Below are 17,828 nucleotides of genomic sequence, written 5' to 3'. Positions count from 1 at the left end.
TGATCAGCAATGCAGGTGATCTAGTGTACTGCCCTCCTCGGACTCTGGTATATGAATTTCAGAGTCCCGACACCTTCTAGGAGATCAATGACATGCTGACCAAGGAAGCCATAGGATGAAACCATTCAGTCAACTACTTTGCTACTCCAAAGGTTTTCTGCCATGCGATTCAGCTGATTGTCCTCCCCACCTGTGGACATTATAATGAGGTATCCGCTCTGCAAGCCTACATGACATACTGCGTGTACATGGGGGGGTGTAGATACACCTGCCTTACTTCCTAATGTGGACCATGGTAACTTGGTCTGAAGGGCAGGATCGCCGAGTATGGAATCTATGCTAGAGAGGATATTAACTGACATCTTCCGCCACTTTGGGGTGGACTTGGAAGGTAAGGCACGATTGGGTGAAGAGGTCATAGACTTCTACCAAGACTCACTAAGGAAGATGACTATAGATCTGAGGGAGGTGACACCTATCCCAGGAGAGGGTCAGTAGCCTATGGAGGTAGAGGGTGGCAGTGGCGGTGGCGGTGAGGCAAGAGGAGAAGCTGCTAGGATTGGTGGGGCTCCACCACCTGATCCCCAGGCTATGGGCTATATGGCAGCTTTTACATCTTTGAGCACTAGGGGTGCGGGGCCTTATGGTCTCAACGATGTTATGGCCCGTCTGGATACCACTATGTCATTGATGAGGAGTATGGACAGCCGCCTCGAGAGTATGGACAGGACCTATTGTCTTATGGACAATAGAGTGGCCTCCCTAGAGGCACAGATGCAGGCGATGGTCTTCCACCTCGACATTCTGGTGCCCCCTCCAGGAACGCAAAGTCCGAACCAGGCTCAGAGCCAAGAACAGAACCAGCAGCAGCAAGAGTAGTGGCATGCTCACCACTGTAGTTTTTTTTTAGGATTTCCCTCTTTATGTCTTATTTGAGTTTGATGTTTTAGGTTTAGTTGAACTTTTTAATTATGTCATATGCTTTAGTTTGTTTAATTTCCTAGTCTTAGGTTAGCTTAGATTTCCTGCTTTCCGTACTTTAATTTTATAAGAAGTGTAAGCTGTGTATTCAAGTTCTTTATTATAATGAAACGACTTTAACACCTATGCTTGTCTCCAAATTGTAGAATTTCTATTATTGTTGTCTTGAGATTTTTATTTAATCCTAGTTTCCCCAAAATCATGGTTTGGATGAGATTGTGAGTTAAGGCAAAGCATCACGCTTTGATACCACAACTGTCACACCCCACTCCTGGCAGACCCAACTTACCATTAGGAATACCGGCGGTGTGAGTAAGACACGTATCTGTCTTACAACCTACTAGGATCTCTGATAGCAGTACTTAAAATTTTCACAATCTAACATCACAAACCAGTATAAGCAGTGGAATCAGAGTATAGTAGCAAAATTATAAGTAAAATGGGGAAACATCTAATGGTAATATAATAGCAATAACTAAGTTATTCTGTTACATCCATCCATGACATAAACTTATAACCTCAAGAATATATACAATCCACAGCTATATCCAAAAATATCAAAATATGATATACAATCTCACAGTGTGGCATAAACACAGTGGTCGCAAGCACAGTCCTGGTCGTGCTCCTCCGCTTCTGGCATCCACCAGTTGCTCACACCGTATTCTGACCCAGAAGATACTGGATCACCGGCCATGGGCACCATGGTACCTGCATCATCATATAAAAAGGAATGTATATGTGGGGTAAGCTTTCCAACTTGCTCAGTGAGGGGTGGGGCAAGCACATCCAAGCAAGATAACAGTAGTAATAATTTATGATGCTTGATTGTGAAAATTAAACACATAGTCCATGATGCTTGTGATGCAGTTTATTTATTTATTTTCTACCTAACAATACAAACTAAGTCTGGTAAATGCTACTACGGAGCATTAGGCTATATCCCTCGACTCAGAAACGACAACGACTACGCAGCGATACAAACCCTAGCTGTGATTAGAAGCCTGCCGATCCCCGTATGCATCCATGGGTCACTCAGAAAACCCTAATAACCTCCTCTTGGCAGTCACGACACTGGTAACACATCGACCATGCCGGACGGTTTCCCACCTCTGGCAACAATCACATCGTACCGCGGGAGTGGCACTTCGAAAAGTCTCATCAAACATACCACAATGGGTTATCCAACACCTCAACCCCTGTTGGCAAGAGTGCGTAACATAGGGAGTGATACCTAACCGCATATATACTACATGCCTTCATAATGATACAGTTAGTATGGATTACACGATACCAGAGGGACCTCAGTCACAAAGTGTAATCCATCTCCAAGTACAGTCCTGGGTACACGATACCAGAGAGACCTTGGCCACAAAGTATAACCCGAGACCGTTTACTTAATCTAACATACATATCACAGTTGAGTATGGACTACGTAACACCGGTAAGACCTCGGCCACGAAGCGTTTTCATTTCCAAATGTAATTTCGGGGTACACGATACCAGCGAGACCTTGGCCACAAAGTGTAACCCGTGACTACAACTAATTCTAATGCACATAATCAATGCATGAATGCAACATACATATGGCATTCATGTCATCGGTACCACCTCGGCCACGTCGGATTTGGTCTCACACACACACACACATCCAAACACACAGTGATCATGGTACCGGTACCACCTCGGCCACACTGGATCCCGTCATACATTTCCATACAATTCATATCATGATCGTAAAATAAAAATTTCAATTAAACATCTAATTCTAAGCATATGAACAATTTAATAAATAACAAACATTTTAAAAAAATAAACACAGTCCATCCCTCACTTGTTTTACGATTGGTTGTGTTTGGGTTCAAGTACGGCCACCGATCGATCAATTCAATTCCAGCTTCAGGGCACGTGCGCGTCACTATCCTAGACACAAGGGAATCATACATCAGTACACGTTGAAAACATCAGCAGGGACCTACACAGGTCACCCCCAAAGGGTACAGACACAATTCTTAGGTGATAGTACTGTCGCCGGAAACTCCCACCAAAAACAGGGCATTTCCACCAAAAATATTAGTCCTATTCTCAGTGGAGGTGACAGAGAGCACATTAGGCTCATTTTTCCACCGGAAACAGCTACAGTGATTTCTATGCCATATTTTTGGTGGACACAGAAAGGTCCAACACGAATTGGGGCTTTCCGGCTTGGGTCCGATAGCCAAGATTTGTTTCGTGGAGTTTGTAAGAGATGTTTCTAGCATCATTCTAAGACAAAAATATCCCAATTTCACTGAGCCATTTAGGAGATAAGTCGATCGAACTATTGAAACCCTAGTTGGTCTTTTGGCATTACATGTTACCAGAGCTCACCGGGCTTGGTTCGAGCTCGGCAACAACACCGAAAGGGTAGAACACCCATCCTACAACCCTAACATGGTGTGTACACCAAGATTCCAGCCATACCTAGATTTTTCTCGGTCAAAATGAAGAGAGAGAGAGTGGCATGGGAAGTTATACTTACCTCCGACAGCGATTCCGACAATAAGGTGGTAGCCGGCACCAAGGTAGGCCTTCAATCTCCTTCTCCTTCCTCTTCTTCTTCTTCCTCTCCTCTTTCTCTCCTCTCCTACATTGGGCACAAGGGAAATGAGGAAATGAATCCTCATTTCCCAACTTATAACTTAAGTTGGGCCTTAGGGTCCGTTTGGTTTGGGCCTCTTTTGATCCAATCGGGTTAAAATGAGTTTCGGGATACGAGGACCCACACACTTAGGTCCATAAGGTGTTCACATCAAGAGGAAGGTGTGGAGGATGATTTAGGATCATTCGGAACCATTTACGATGAGAGTGGCGGGACCCACAGGCATCGGAACCTCCATAGCAGCTAGTGTACCCAGCGAAAATAGGTACCAGATTCATGCCCAGGCTGCTTCAGGTGGCTTATTTTCGATGCTGCTGTCTTGACATCTTGGTGTCCTATGGTTGGCCTTGCATGGGTGGCTACCCTCAGACATGCTCAAGGCTTTTTGCCAATTATGATGCGTGCTGAAAATCAAGTGTGGGGAGTTGGGTCACTTACCGTCTGGAATCAGAAGGTATGAACCCCCTCCAGTTAGACAGGCATGCAATGTACGAACATGTGGGGTCATCCCCATAGCTTTGGAAATGCACAGCCGTGAGTTAAAACCCGATCGTACTTCCAATCTTTGATCCAAGGCCTGTCACAACAGTTTCAAATTATACCAGATTAGGGCACGGGTGTAACATCACCCACTCACCTCGAGTCTCAAATGATGGTGGACAGCTGATGGCCTCATGCCATATTGTCCCATCACTTCTCAGGGTGCCATATAGGCACATGTGTCACATGCACAATCCGGGTGATGCTTTTTAACCTCTGGCATCCACCATTCACTAACTCCGTACTCGGGTCTAGCGGAAGTAGAGTCACAACCCAGCGGCACTTCAATACCTACATCTTCATCTAAAAAGCAACATATACGTGAGGTAAGCTCCAACAAGCTCAACGAGGGGTGGGGTTCATGCACACACATACATATAATCCATAATGTCATGATTACAAAATTAAACACATAGTCCATGATGCGAATGATGTAGTCCATTTGATTATTAAACCACCTAACATACAACTAAGTCGGGTTCATGCTACTACAACACATTAGGTTGTATCCCTGGTCCTGAAACTCACACATCGGTCACCCAACCATACAATCTCTATTCCTGATTAGGAGCCTACCGGTCCTAGAATGTGACCATCGGTCACCTAGCAAACCCCTGATAACCCCCTCCTAGCAGTCACAGCAGGGTGCATCACCATCGGCCATGTCGAACTATTTCCCCCCTCCAGCAACAATCACATCATACTGCGGGAGTGGCATTCCAAAAGGATTCATTGAATATACCACAGTTGGGTTATCCAACACCTTACACTTTATTGGCAAGGGAACGTAGTATAGGGAATGCAACCTAATCACAATTTACTATATGCCTTCCATAATGATACAGTTAGTATGGAATATGATATCGGAATCAACCATCAGCTACATTGCATCCATTTCCAAGCCTTCCTAGCATACAAGCAGTTGAGTATGGACTACGTGACACTGGAATTATCATTGGCCACAAAGCGTATCCATTTCCAAGTAAAGTTCCAGAGTGCACGATATCGGAATCACCATCGGCCATAATTTGGAATCCGTGACTATATCTAAATCTAATGCACATAAATAATGCATAAATGCAACGTCCGCACGATGATCACGGTACTAGAACCACCTCGACCATAATGGATCCTGGCTCATAATACACATCACATATACAATTCCAATTCCATAAATATAACATAATTCAATATATGGCAACATGTTGTGAGATTCATCTATACATTTAGCAATTAAAGAAGCATTCATAATTTTTAACATATGTGAGCGATCCTAAAATATCAAACACTCCACAAATTAAAGTCAGCCACCACTCACTTGGTTGTAGCTTGGATGGGTAGAGTTCCAAGTATATCATACCCTTTCGGTCTCATTGTACGTGCTTGTCTCTGTCCTATGTACAAGGATAACCGGACATCAGTATGTGTTTGAAACACTGGAGGGGGACCCACAAGGGCTACCCCAAAGAGTACAAGTTCTGCCAATTTTTTCAGAACAATAAGGGTCATTGGAAATATGCCATCGGAAATAGACCAAATCCATCGAAAATATCAGTGGTATTTCCGATGGCCTTGGCAGAGAGTTTCTAAGGGCTTGGACTTCATCGAAAATATGCCACCGGATTTGACCCTGGTGTTTCCAGTGGTTGATTCCAGTGGATTCCTAGAAAGGTGCTAATGCTTTGGGGGGTTCTCCGGCTCAGGCCCAATTGCCAAGATCTGTTCTATGGAGTTTGCAGGGGGTCTTCCTACCTCTCTTCTAAGCCGAAGAACTCTCGATTCCTCCAATCCATTTGGGAGATATGAAAATTGAACGGTTGAAACCCTAACTTCACATTTGGTCAAAAGTATTATCGGAGGTCATCGGGCTTGGTTTGAGCTCGGTAATCACATAGGAGAGTGAAATGCACACTCATTCGACCTCCGAGAGGTGCTGGGGTCGAGGCTCACCCCTTTAACCTGATGATTTACTCCCTTACTCAAGATCACAAGCTAGAAATGAGGAAAGAGAGTGGTAGGGGAAGTAACACTTACCTTTGGCAAGAATCTGACAATAAAATGTGAAGCCGGGAGCTAGGTCATGCTCTTCCTTCTCCTTCTTCTTCTTCTCCTTCTCTTTCTTCCTTTCTCCCCTCTTTTCTCTCCTTCCCATGTTTTGGACAAGTGAGAATTGAGAAATGATCTCACTTCTCCTATTTATAGTAAGTGAAAACCCCAGGGTCTGTTTGGTTGTCACTTGTCCGGTTCAAGCAGGTTAATCTGTCATTCGAAATATGCAGGTTCACCTCCTTTGACTCATAGGGTGTTGTAGACACCCAATTTTTTCACCTTCCCCCCAACTATGATGATTTATGGATCGTGGACATGGCCTCTCACTTTTGATTAATAGAGATGGCAATTGATTGAGGTAATCCAACCCAGAAACATTCCATACCCACCTAAAAATCCTAGAAATCCTGTGCAAGAGAAAAGAAGGGTCCAATTATAACTTCTCATATACAAAGCAATCCGGTCCAAATTGACCATACGGATGGATAGTACTTGGAATCATGATTCCATTGATATATGGTGCGTCAAAATCGGACCATTAGATCTCCCACAATCATTCTCAGAAGTTACACCTTGCGCATCCAAACCCCGCCCATGCAAGCACCCACACCTTGCCATGAGCATCCAAACCCCACCATGCAAGAACCCACACCTTGCTATGAGCACCCAAGCCCTGCCCAAGCAAGCACCCACACCTTGCCATGAGCATCCAAACCCCGCCCATGCTAGCAACCACTCCACAGCCTATATGGTGCGTCAAAATCGGACCATTAGATCTCCCACAATCATTCTCAGAAGTTACACCTTGAGCATCCAAACCCCGCCCATGCAAGCACCCACACCTTGCCATGAGCATCCAAACCCCACCATGCAAGAACCCACACCTTGCTATGAGCACCCAAGCCCTGCCCAAGCAAGCACCCACACCTTGCCATGAGCATCCAAACCCCGCCCATGCTAGCAACCACTCCACAGCCTTGTGAGCCCTCATGTGTACCAACCTTACTCAGCCTTGTGCGCCCTCACGTGCACTGACCTCCCTTACGTGCCCTACGTGCATTGGCCTAGCACCCTGCGCCCCTGCCTAGAGACCCTGCACCCCCTAGTGCCCCCACTTGTCGCCCGGTGCCCCCGTTCAGAGCTGTCGCCTCTGCCCGTAGCCCCCGCCTGTAGCCTGGTGCCTCCACCTGCTGCCCAGCATCCCCGCCCATAGTCCGGTGCCCCCATCAGTAGTCTGGCACACCCGCTTGCAGCCTGGCAACTAGAATCCTCACTCTGATGACCAGATTTATGAGGAGATTCCCTCTTCACCCACTTATGTACTCCACACTGCCCCGCTAGCATACCCTACATCGTGACCTCCCATTGGTCCAAAAAAGCATCTTTTCCCCTCATTGGCCCAAAAAAGTATCCTTTCACCTCATTGGCCAAAGAAATTCACCTTTCACCCTATTGGCAAAAAAATTTACTTTTTGATCCCAATGGCCAACTAAATCCACTTTTTTACCCCATTGGCCAAGGAAATCCCCACTTCCTTCTAATTGGCCTAAGAAATATATAAATACCCCCTCCATTTGGTTTTACACACTCAAGCCTCCTAGTGAACATCCCTTGTAGAGAAGCTCTTCCCTCTCTCCTCCCCTCCCCCGTGAGATTCTTCAAGTCTTCGAAGAGATGTTTATAAGATTCGAAATGTTCTTCGGGCCTTTGAAGTTCTTTAATCATCCGAAATTTTTTGAGTGAGGATTTTGTGTAGTAGAAACTTTTCCTTCGTTTGCCCCCCTTTTGAGGTTCTTCAAGTCTTTGAAGGGATCTTCGGGCCTTCGAAGTTCTTCAATCATTTGACTTTGGTCAAGTCCTCCCATAGCCAATTCCTAACGGAAGCTCTGCTGGAGTGCCACCTCAGCCTAGCCCTCCCATAGGCTATCCCTAGCAGAAGCTCTACCAGAGTGCCACCTTGGCCTAGCTCTCCTATAGCCTATTCCTAGTGGAAGCTCGGCCAGAGTGCCACTATATGATAGGCCTCCCATAGCCTATTCCTAGAGGAAGCTCTGCCAGAATGTCACCTCAGCCTAGCCCTCCCATAGCCTATCCCCAGAAGAAGCTCTACCGGAGTGCCACCTCAGCCAAGATCCAAAAGTTTCCCATCCCTAGTGGAAGCTCTTCCGAACTGACATCTCAGCCTATGCCCAAAAGTAGCCTTCCCTAGCCGAAGCTCTGCCAAAATTCAAATCCAAAAGTAACCATTCCTAGCCAGAACTCTGTCTAAATATTACCACAATATGCATCTCTCGAAAAATGAAGTTGGAGGTCAAGACCATCTTCCCCTGAGCTGAGAGAATCCACAAGAAAGTTCGTGCTAGCACTAATTGGGGGTCCACCCCTCTTGACCCAAAACAGGGGTCAAGCTCAAGTATAATTTTTCACCCAAATTAGCATAATTTAGACTTTATATTAACATTGTTTTAGTGTACATAATTATTTAAATTAAGTTAATGTATATATATGTGATAACCTAGCCATGCATGCGGAGTAGGAATAATTGTGGAAAATGTTCGTTCTTAAGCATCTAATAGGAAGACCGATTGAATTGAGTAAATTGGGTGCCTAACACCTTCCCAACTCTACAACCTAACATGTACCCTAAATCTCTAGACTATACCAACTTTTGGGCCCTTTTCTTAGGAATTAGGCCCATCCCTGGGTCCTAGGCCCATAATTCTAGGTGGTGACTCCAAACCCCTTTTGTATGATCCCAATCCCCCATATTGGACCATCATCAAATACCCGTCTCAATGATGACCTTTACACTCCTATGAAATAGGCCTCCACGTATCCCCGAGTAGTGGTACGATGGTGCGGGGCTCGTTGGTAAGCACACAGAACACACCCCTCTCCAAGAAAGAGAAAGAGAGGAGAGGAGGGTCGAATGAATGCAAGTCTTTTTTACCCTCCCACAAAAGGGGAGGAAGAGAGATCTCTGGCCGCTATCCTCACAGTGGCGACTCCATTGGGGACATGTCAAGCTTTCGACCCTAAATGCTACTTCTAAATGCAAGAACATTTTTCACCACCTCTGTTTGAAAACATGTTTGGCTAACCCCATGTTTGTAATTATATTCGCTAACCGCATCATGCATGGTGCTCAAAGTGAAATTATGGCGAGGGACTCCCTGTCATGCCCGCACCCTCAGGGAGGTTAGTGCATGTCATGGAGAGTACCTTAAGAGCAAATGGTAGCCACTTCCTATACAAGGGTGTGGGATATTGTTAAACGAATGTTTGTAATTGTGCCAACACCCTCGGGGAGGTCCACGCACTTTATAACATTCTGAGATCGAATAATGATATTCATGCATTACACTTTTGCACACAATCACTCATGGTTCCACCACCCCCGTGGCTAGTTGCTTAACCTCATGTGTCATCACGAGTAATGGGCAAGGAAGTCACCCCCTTGATCTTGTACCTCTGGGTGTATCAAAAGGATCGCATACCTTGCATATATAGATCATATCAAGGAAGCCTTGTTGGTCTTATTGCATCCACTACATACTTACATCATGTAGGAAATAGATGGGGAACACTAGGAGCACCACAAGCTGGTTTTATTTGAGGTCTTGAAAATGAATCTTCCTATAATGCATTCTAGTAAAAAAGAAATGCTCTCCTAAGTGGGTTTCAGATAAAAGGTGTCCTTCCTCCTTAGAAATGAGATATGAATGATTTGGTATACATGACTCTGGGGTGATTCCCGTCTAAGTCCCATAAAATGTCAAATTATCTAAAAGACTTGAGGAAACCAGGAAGAAGGTCACCTAGTAAGATAAGATTAAGGAAAACATGACTTTATTGGCAGAGAATGTCTTATAGGAGTATTCTAGTCAAGACATTTGTGTGTACCTCCCACTTATGACATTGAGTGGACTAGGGGCATCAACCCCTACCCACTCCCTATCATCAAGTGGACAAACTTTGGATGAATCATTTGTTGACAATTGAATGGATGAATGAACAAAGGGTTGGGAATACAAGAATCCTAAAATATGCCACTTTTGGTTCAGGCACAATTCCACACCTCAAGTATTCTCTGTGGTGCGTTTGGACACGTCAGGGTAACCGGTTAACTCGCTTAAGTCCACTGTCACCTCCATCATCTCTCTGGGACTGTCTGCTTCCAAGTGACTACAATCCAGTTCACATGGATCCGCTTAACCCTGAATCACCCAAACAAGCATGGGTCCACCCAGTTGAGACCTTACAAATAGAAATGGCTGAGGTTAAGAGTGGATTAGCCTAGATATTGCACATGCTCTGAAACCCTCCTAGGACTGATCCCAGGGCCGAACCAGCATCGATTACAGGAGAGTTGGAACAGAATGGACTATAGGTTATCATGGGACTTCTTCCCGAGTTGACTTAGGAGAACCAGAGCAAGCCAACCAATCAATTAACGAGGAGTTTCACCCACTAGTCCGAATGGTCAACAAGGAACCTATTCCTGAGTTCCCTTGCCTAGGGTGGTGATTGAAGATGAGGAAGAGGAATTTGTAGCGCATGTCTAAATGGAACCCCCAGAGATGGAGAGGAAAAGAAAACTCAGAGAGCAATTGGAAAAGTTGAAAAATATGATTCGAGTAGGAAAGAGTTTAGAAAGTCATGTAGTAGATCCTAATGAGATGAATTTCTTTTCCGGGGCAAGGATTCCCGAGAAGTTCAAATGGACCCTAAGGCTCTTCTTAAAGTCTTCCTCAACATTGCCAAATCATGGCAGCTTGCTGACAACCAGATAGGATAAGCTTTTATGTTAACTCTATCAGGGCCAGCATTGAGGTGGCTCACACAGTTGGAGCCTGCCCAAACCCAGAATTGGACAACAGTGGTGAAAGCCTTCACCAAGCAGTACTCGTACAACACTGAAGTGGATGTAAAGCATTGAGAACTTGAGAAGTTGAGACAACAGCCCAAAGAAGGATTCATCGCCTTCCTAATAAGGCTTAGAGACAAGGCTACCAAGATGGCAGATCGACCTTTTAAAGCAGAGCAAGTAGAAATGTGATTGAAAATTTGTCTAAGCCTTACTATGATGTTCTTTACTATCAACATCTACAGACTTTTGATGCCTTGATAGCTACTGGCACACGTGTGGAGATTAAAATTCTAAGGGCTGCCCAATATCAAGGATCCTCTCAAGATGTAGGAAAGAATACCAGAGTTGGGTGAGGAAAGGTTCCCGAAACCAATGTGATAAGTGCAGTCCAATAGTCGGTGTCACCCGTCACCTCTTCACAACGCTTTGTGATACAAGTAAAAGCTCCAGTTCAGAAGGCTCCTTGTTAAAGGAGATAGTTCACTGATTTGGGGATGCCTGTGGTAGCGGTATATGAGAAGCTAAAGAAACAAGGGCTGCTAGGGACAGTAGCTCTAAGAGTAATCAGCAACCCTCCCCCAGCTTGGTACAGGGACCACGAATATTGTGCTTACCACACTCAGAAGTGGCACACCACTGAAAGGTGCCTCGGTCTTCAACATGCAAATCAAGACTTGGTAGACAATGGGTCTATTGAGCTCAAGGTCAAATAGCCTCCTAATGTCAATACCAATCCACTCCTAGATCACGGATCCATTAACATATTGTCAATGATAAATGACCAGCGAGACTTGGACCCTCGGTTCTTCGATCTAACTCATCTTATAGAAACTCCAAGAAGTACCATATCAGGGAGCATAATGAGTGGAAAGAGAAGTTATTGCAGGTGAAAAGATTGTCTCTTGCCCCAAATATTGTAAGGTATATCATTAGCTTCATCAAGGTGGCTTATCAAAAGGAGTGCAACTCTTTCCAAAGGGCCCTCTACATGTACTATGCAGATAGACACTTCCATCATCCCATGTTCTACGACTTTGGAGGCCCTCACTCTAATCATGTGTACAATCTAGAAGAAGAAACAACAGAGAGTGATTCCACTCAACTCATTACACCAAGAACTTCGAAGAATCACATGAATGCCTACACCTACAGAAAAGTTATGAGGCAAAGGGCCAAGGCCATAAGGACTCCAAAAAGAGAAGAGTCATCAGAAGAAGAAGATCATACATCCGATATCCCTCCTTCATCATAGACAGGAGAATCCACTATACATACCTTTAACCTGCACTATACTACCAACCTCCACCATACCATCGACCGCCGCCATACCATCATCCTTCACCGAACCATCAAGGAGAAGGAACATCATCATCATCTTACCACCCCCTATCTTCATCACAATACCCTATCTCCTACATCACATCACCCTCATATCACCTCGCCTCATATCCCTCATCACCCTCATGCCATTTTCATTCTCAAGATTCGGTAGATAACCCAAAAGAAGGATGGATTGGTGGATACAACTGAAAGGATACGATTGCACTACTAGATTCTCTAAAGATAACCTCATCAACAAGTTTGGTGAATGTCTTAGGAGAAAGCAAGATGTTAATCCCACATCTTTGATTCAAACAACCGTGCCTTAGGAGGATGGTCCGGAGACAATTGAAGAAGTCAGAGATGACCTTCTCAAAGTAGTAACGACATTGGCAATAGTGGAATAGATCAAAGAGCACACCTCTTTAATTCATATCGGGAGTGAAATAGAAGATGATGAGTCCGGTCTGATCTGTTCTTTGCCAATGAGGTCAAGTCTTGCCCTATGGAGATCTTTCGATCCATACGCTCTGAATACTATGAACATTTGGATGCAGGAGAATTCGAGGGCCATGTGGAATTCGATGAAAAACCAAGTGAGGGGGAAATCAATGAAGAAGAGGACGACGATGATGATAATGAGGACGAGAGTGAGGAATGGGATGATAACAATGACTCTAATTCTTGAAGTGATGATGAGTACCAGGACTGGGAATAATAAAGAAAATGATGAATCTGGGTATTATTCACCAAGAGATCTGGGAGGATATTCAGTATATGCTATTAGGGAAGATGACCCCATGATTGACCCAACATATGATATCCAATTGGAACTCACAATCCGAATGGAGGAAGATGGGTCCACATCAGATTTAAAAAGTAGTGAAGACTTCAGAATTCACAAAAACGTCTTTGAATGTCATGTGAATTCTGTGGCAGGTCTCGAAGAACAAATATGTGATATTTATAGGCGTTTAGACGTGATGAAACTCCAAGTTGAAGAAATTGATCAAATGTTAGGCGAAGTAACCCTTAGTGAGCGTTACTATGCCAAAAAATTGGAAGACCTTGAGGAAATAGGCGTAGTAGATACATTTGCAGAAGCAGTGGATGCCGGATTCCAACGGCTTTCTAACTCAGTCAAGGAATTGCGAGCTAGGGCTCTTGATATCTGTGGAGAACCTTGACTTCCCACCCCAAGTAGGTAGGGAGAATCTAAGAAGAGGATGATCCTTTGGTAGGGATAATTACCATAACAGAAAGTGATGATGAGGGTCACTATTCCACTAAGATTATTTGAAGAATTGTGTCAGTGTAATGGAAACTAGAAGCAAAAAGACTACAAGGGTAAGGCCCTAGTGATAGAACAATCGAGGACCAACGAGGGTGGAACAAGTGGCTTAAAGAAAGAACCAGAGAACCCGGTCTTGGCCCAACTCAAGAAGGCCCAAGCCAATATCTCTATTTGGGGATTGTTGATGGCCTCCCCTTCACACGATGAAACAGTCTTGAAGTCCCTCACCAATGTACAAGTGCTGATCGAGATAGATCCAATGCATCTCTCACAAATAGTAGGGGCAACATATGCTGTACAGTCACTAATGTTCTCAGACTCTGAACTCCCAAAAGGAGCTCAACACAATAAGGCTTTGCACATCACAATAGAATGCCTTGACAAGGTCATTCCTCAGGTTCTCATTGACAACGGGTCCACTTTGAATGTTCTACCCTTGAGGTTGGCCAAGAGTATTGGCATCAACGTGGAAGAAATGAGGCCATCAAACCAAATAATACGGGCATATGACAACACCAAAAGGAAAATCCTTAGAATCCTCACCATTGCCATAATGATTGGTCCGGTGAAGTTTGACATTGATTTCCATGTCATTGACATACCAGAATCTTTCAACATGCTCTTGGGAAGGCCATGGTCACGTCATGCAAGGGCTGTATCCTCTAGCCTCCATCAGAAGATGAAATTCATTCATAAAGGGAAAGTGATTATGGTAGCTTGAGATCCCGAAGTGGTTAATACTTTAGCTAACATTGAAAAAGGAGAAGAACAAGACCATGAATTCAAAATTAGTGGTTTGGAAATAGAAGTAACTTGCGTGGTCCTTGCCAATGAAACACCAGAAGAAAAGATCCCTGCTAACTATGAAGCAGTCTGGAGCCCACCAGTGAGTCGAATGATGAAAAACATGCAATACTTCCCTACAATGGGACTAGGGAAGTATCATCAGGGTGTTCCAAAGCTACCTAATTTGGTTGTTGTAGACACCAAATTTTGTCATCCTTCGCCGGCTATGATGAAATGCGGATCTTGGATGCAATTTCTAACTTCCGATCAACAGAGATGATGATGGACTAAGAAAACTCAAAAACATTCCCCACCTATTTGAAAAACTTGGAAACCCCCATGCAGGAGAGAAGAGGGTCCAAATTTGACTTTTTTATTTACAAAGGAATCTAGTCAAGATGACCATACAGATGGATACTGCTTGGAAATACAATTCTAACAATATATGTCACTTCAAAATCGGACCCTTGGATCTCCCGTAATCGTCCCCAGAAAATTATATTTTCCCATACAAATGCCGCAGCACATTGGCAGGCCTGCTGGAAACCCAGAAGCATTCCCTACCTACCCAAATACCCCAACTTCATCCCCTACCTAAAAATTCAAGAAACTCCCCACGCGGGAGAGAAGAGGGTCTAAATTTGACTTTTTATATATGAAGGAATCTGGTCAAGATGACCATACGGATGGATAGTACCCAAAAATATGATTCCGATGATATATGGCACGTCAAAATTGGATCGTCGAATTTCCCATAATCATCCCCAGAAAATTCCATGATCACGTGCACGCTGTGCGTGCTGGCCAGTAGCCCAGCTCGCATGCATGCTGCGCGCTAGCTGCTGCCCAGCCTGCATGCTACGTGCTGGCTGTTGCCCAGCCTATATGCACGTGCCTCTGCCAGCCATGCCCATGCCCCTGCCATCCATGCCCGTGCCCCAGCTTGCCATGCTTGTGCCCATATGCATGCTGCCCCACGTGCCACATGCTGCACACCCATGCGATTGCCTGCACACCCTTGTGCCTAGCTTGTGGCCATCCTGTGCACAATGCCCGCACACCTTGTGCACATTGCCCACACACCCTGTGCACATTGCCCGCACACCCCGTGCAGCCGTTCCAGCCATGCCCCTTGCACTTCAACCTAACCTTGTGTGCCGCTGCCAATGGCCAGGATTGGTATTCCACTGGCCTGACGGGTGAAGAAATTTATCTCTCCCCCCATTTTATCGAAAACCCCTTTTATAAAAATTTCTCTCCTCCCATTTTACCAAAAACCCATTTTCTAAAAATTTCTCTCCCCTCCCATTTGACAAAAAACCACTTTTCTAAGAATTTCTCTCTCCTCTTATTTTACCAAAAACCTCTTTTTACCATTCTCTCTCCTCCCTGTTGGCCTGAAAATCCTATAATTACCCCCTCCTTTAGATTTTACACACAGACACAGACAGAGACCGAGATCAGAACCCCACCCTTCGGAAGTGAAGCTTTGCCCTCTCTCCTCCTCCCTTCCCCCTTTGAGTTTTTTTGGGTCTTTGGAGCGATCTTCGTTAAAATCCAAAATTTTAATCGGATCTTCAAAGTGTTCTTCGGGACTTTGGAGATCTTCAATCCAGATTTATAGTTCAATCTATTTTGCCAAAAATAGCATGTTTTACCCTCCCCACTTTGAATGTTCTTGACCTTTACTAGAAATAGAAATCCCTCCCCCCTTGAGGTTCTTTAGGTCTACGAAGAGATCTTTGTCAAGATCCGAAGTTCTGCTCGGATCTTCAAAGTGTTCTTCAGGGCTTTGGAGATATTCAATCCATTTTTAAGTCAATCCGTTTCTTTTTCAAAAATAGCAGTTCCTAGTGGAAGCTCTGTCCGAGTGCCCTTGGAATCTTTTTTCAGAAATAGCCATTCCTAGTAGAAGCTCTACTGAAGTGCCACCTCGGCCTATCCCTCCCTTAGCCTATCCCTAGTGGAAGCTCTATCAGAGTGCCATATCATCCAAAGCCTAGAAATAACCTTCCCTAGCCGAAGCCTTATCCAAATCCAAACCCAAAAATAGCTTTCCCTAGTTGAAGCTCTGTCTGAGTGCCCTTGGAATCTTTTCAAAAATAGCCTTCCCTAGTCGAGGCCCTGTCCGAATCCAAATCTAGAAATAGCCTTCCCTAGCTGAAGCTCTGTCTGAATCTAAATCTGAAAGTAATCGTTCCTAGCCAGAACTCTGCCCAAATATTATCACAATCAACATCTCTCGAGAAAGGAAGTTGGAGGTCAAGGCCATATTCCCCTGAGCCAGGAGAATCTGAAAGATAATCTGAGCCGGTACTAATCAGGGGCCTACCCTCTTGACCGGAAACAGGGGTTAAGTTCAGGTGCAACTGCTCAATTGAATTGTCATCATGTAGACTTTATATAGACCTTGTTTTAGTGTACATAGTCATTTAAATTCAGTCAATGTATATATGTGTGATAACTTAGCCATGCATGAGAAATAGTAATAATTATGGAAAATGTTCGTTCTTAAGCATCTAGTAGGAAGACCGGTTGAACCAGATAGATTGGATGCCTAACACCTTCCCAATTCTATAACCTGACATTTACTCTAAATATCTGGACCAGACAAATTATAGGTCCATTTTCTCAGGAATCGAGCCCACCCCAGGGTCTTAGGCCCATAACCCTAAGTGGTGACTCTAAACCCTTTTGTATGATCCCGATCCCCGTATTGGACCATCGTCAAACCCTTGTCTCGAATGACGAACATTAAACTCTTGCAAAATAGGCCTCATCTATCCTTGAGCGATGATACAACGGTGTGGGGCCCGTAGGGTAAGCAGATACAAGACACCCCTCCATCACATAAAAGAGAATGAGAGGAGAGAGGATAGAATCAATGCAAGTTCTTTTCCCCTCACCAATGGGGAAGAGAGATCTTCTATTTACGGCTGCTACCCTCATAGTAGCGACTTCACTGGGGATAAATGTCAAGCTTCCGATACTAGATGCTACCTTTAAATGCAGGAACATTTTCCACCACATTTGTTTGAAAATGTGTTTAGCTAACCCCATGTTTGTAATTGTATTCGCTAACCACATCATGCATTATGCTCGAAGTGAAATCATTTGGTAAGGGAGTCCTTGCCATGCCTGCACCCTCGAGGAGGTCAGCGCATGTCATGGAGAATACTCTGAGAGCAAATGATACCCGCTTCCTGTATAAGGGTGTGGCATATTGTTAAATGACAAGGATGTTCATAACTATATCAGCATCCTCGGGGAGGTCCGTGCACTTTATGCCATTATGAGATCGGACAATGGTATTCCCGTATTACACTTTTGCACACAATCACTCACAA

The sequence above is a fragment of the Macadamia integrifolia genome, unplaced genomic scaffold, assembly GCF_013358625.1.
Source record: "Macadamia integrifolia cultivar HAES 741 unplaced genomic scaffold, SCU_Mint_v3 scaffold205, whole genome shotgun sequence".
NCBI lineage: Eukaryota > Viridiplantae > Streptophyta > Magnoliopsida > Proteales > Proteaceae > Macadamia > Macadamia integrifolia.
This window is presented reverse-complemented; position numbering follows the sequence as displayed.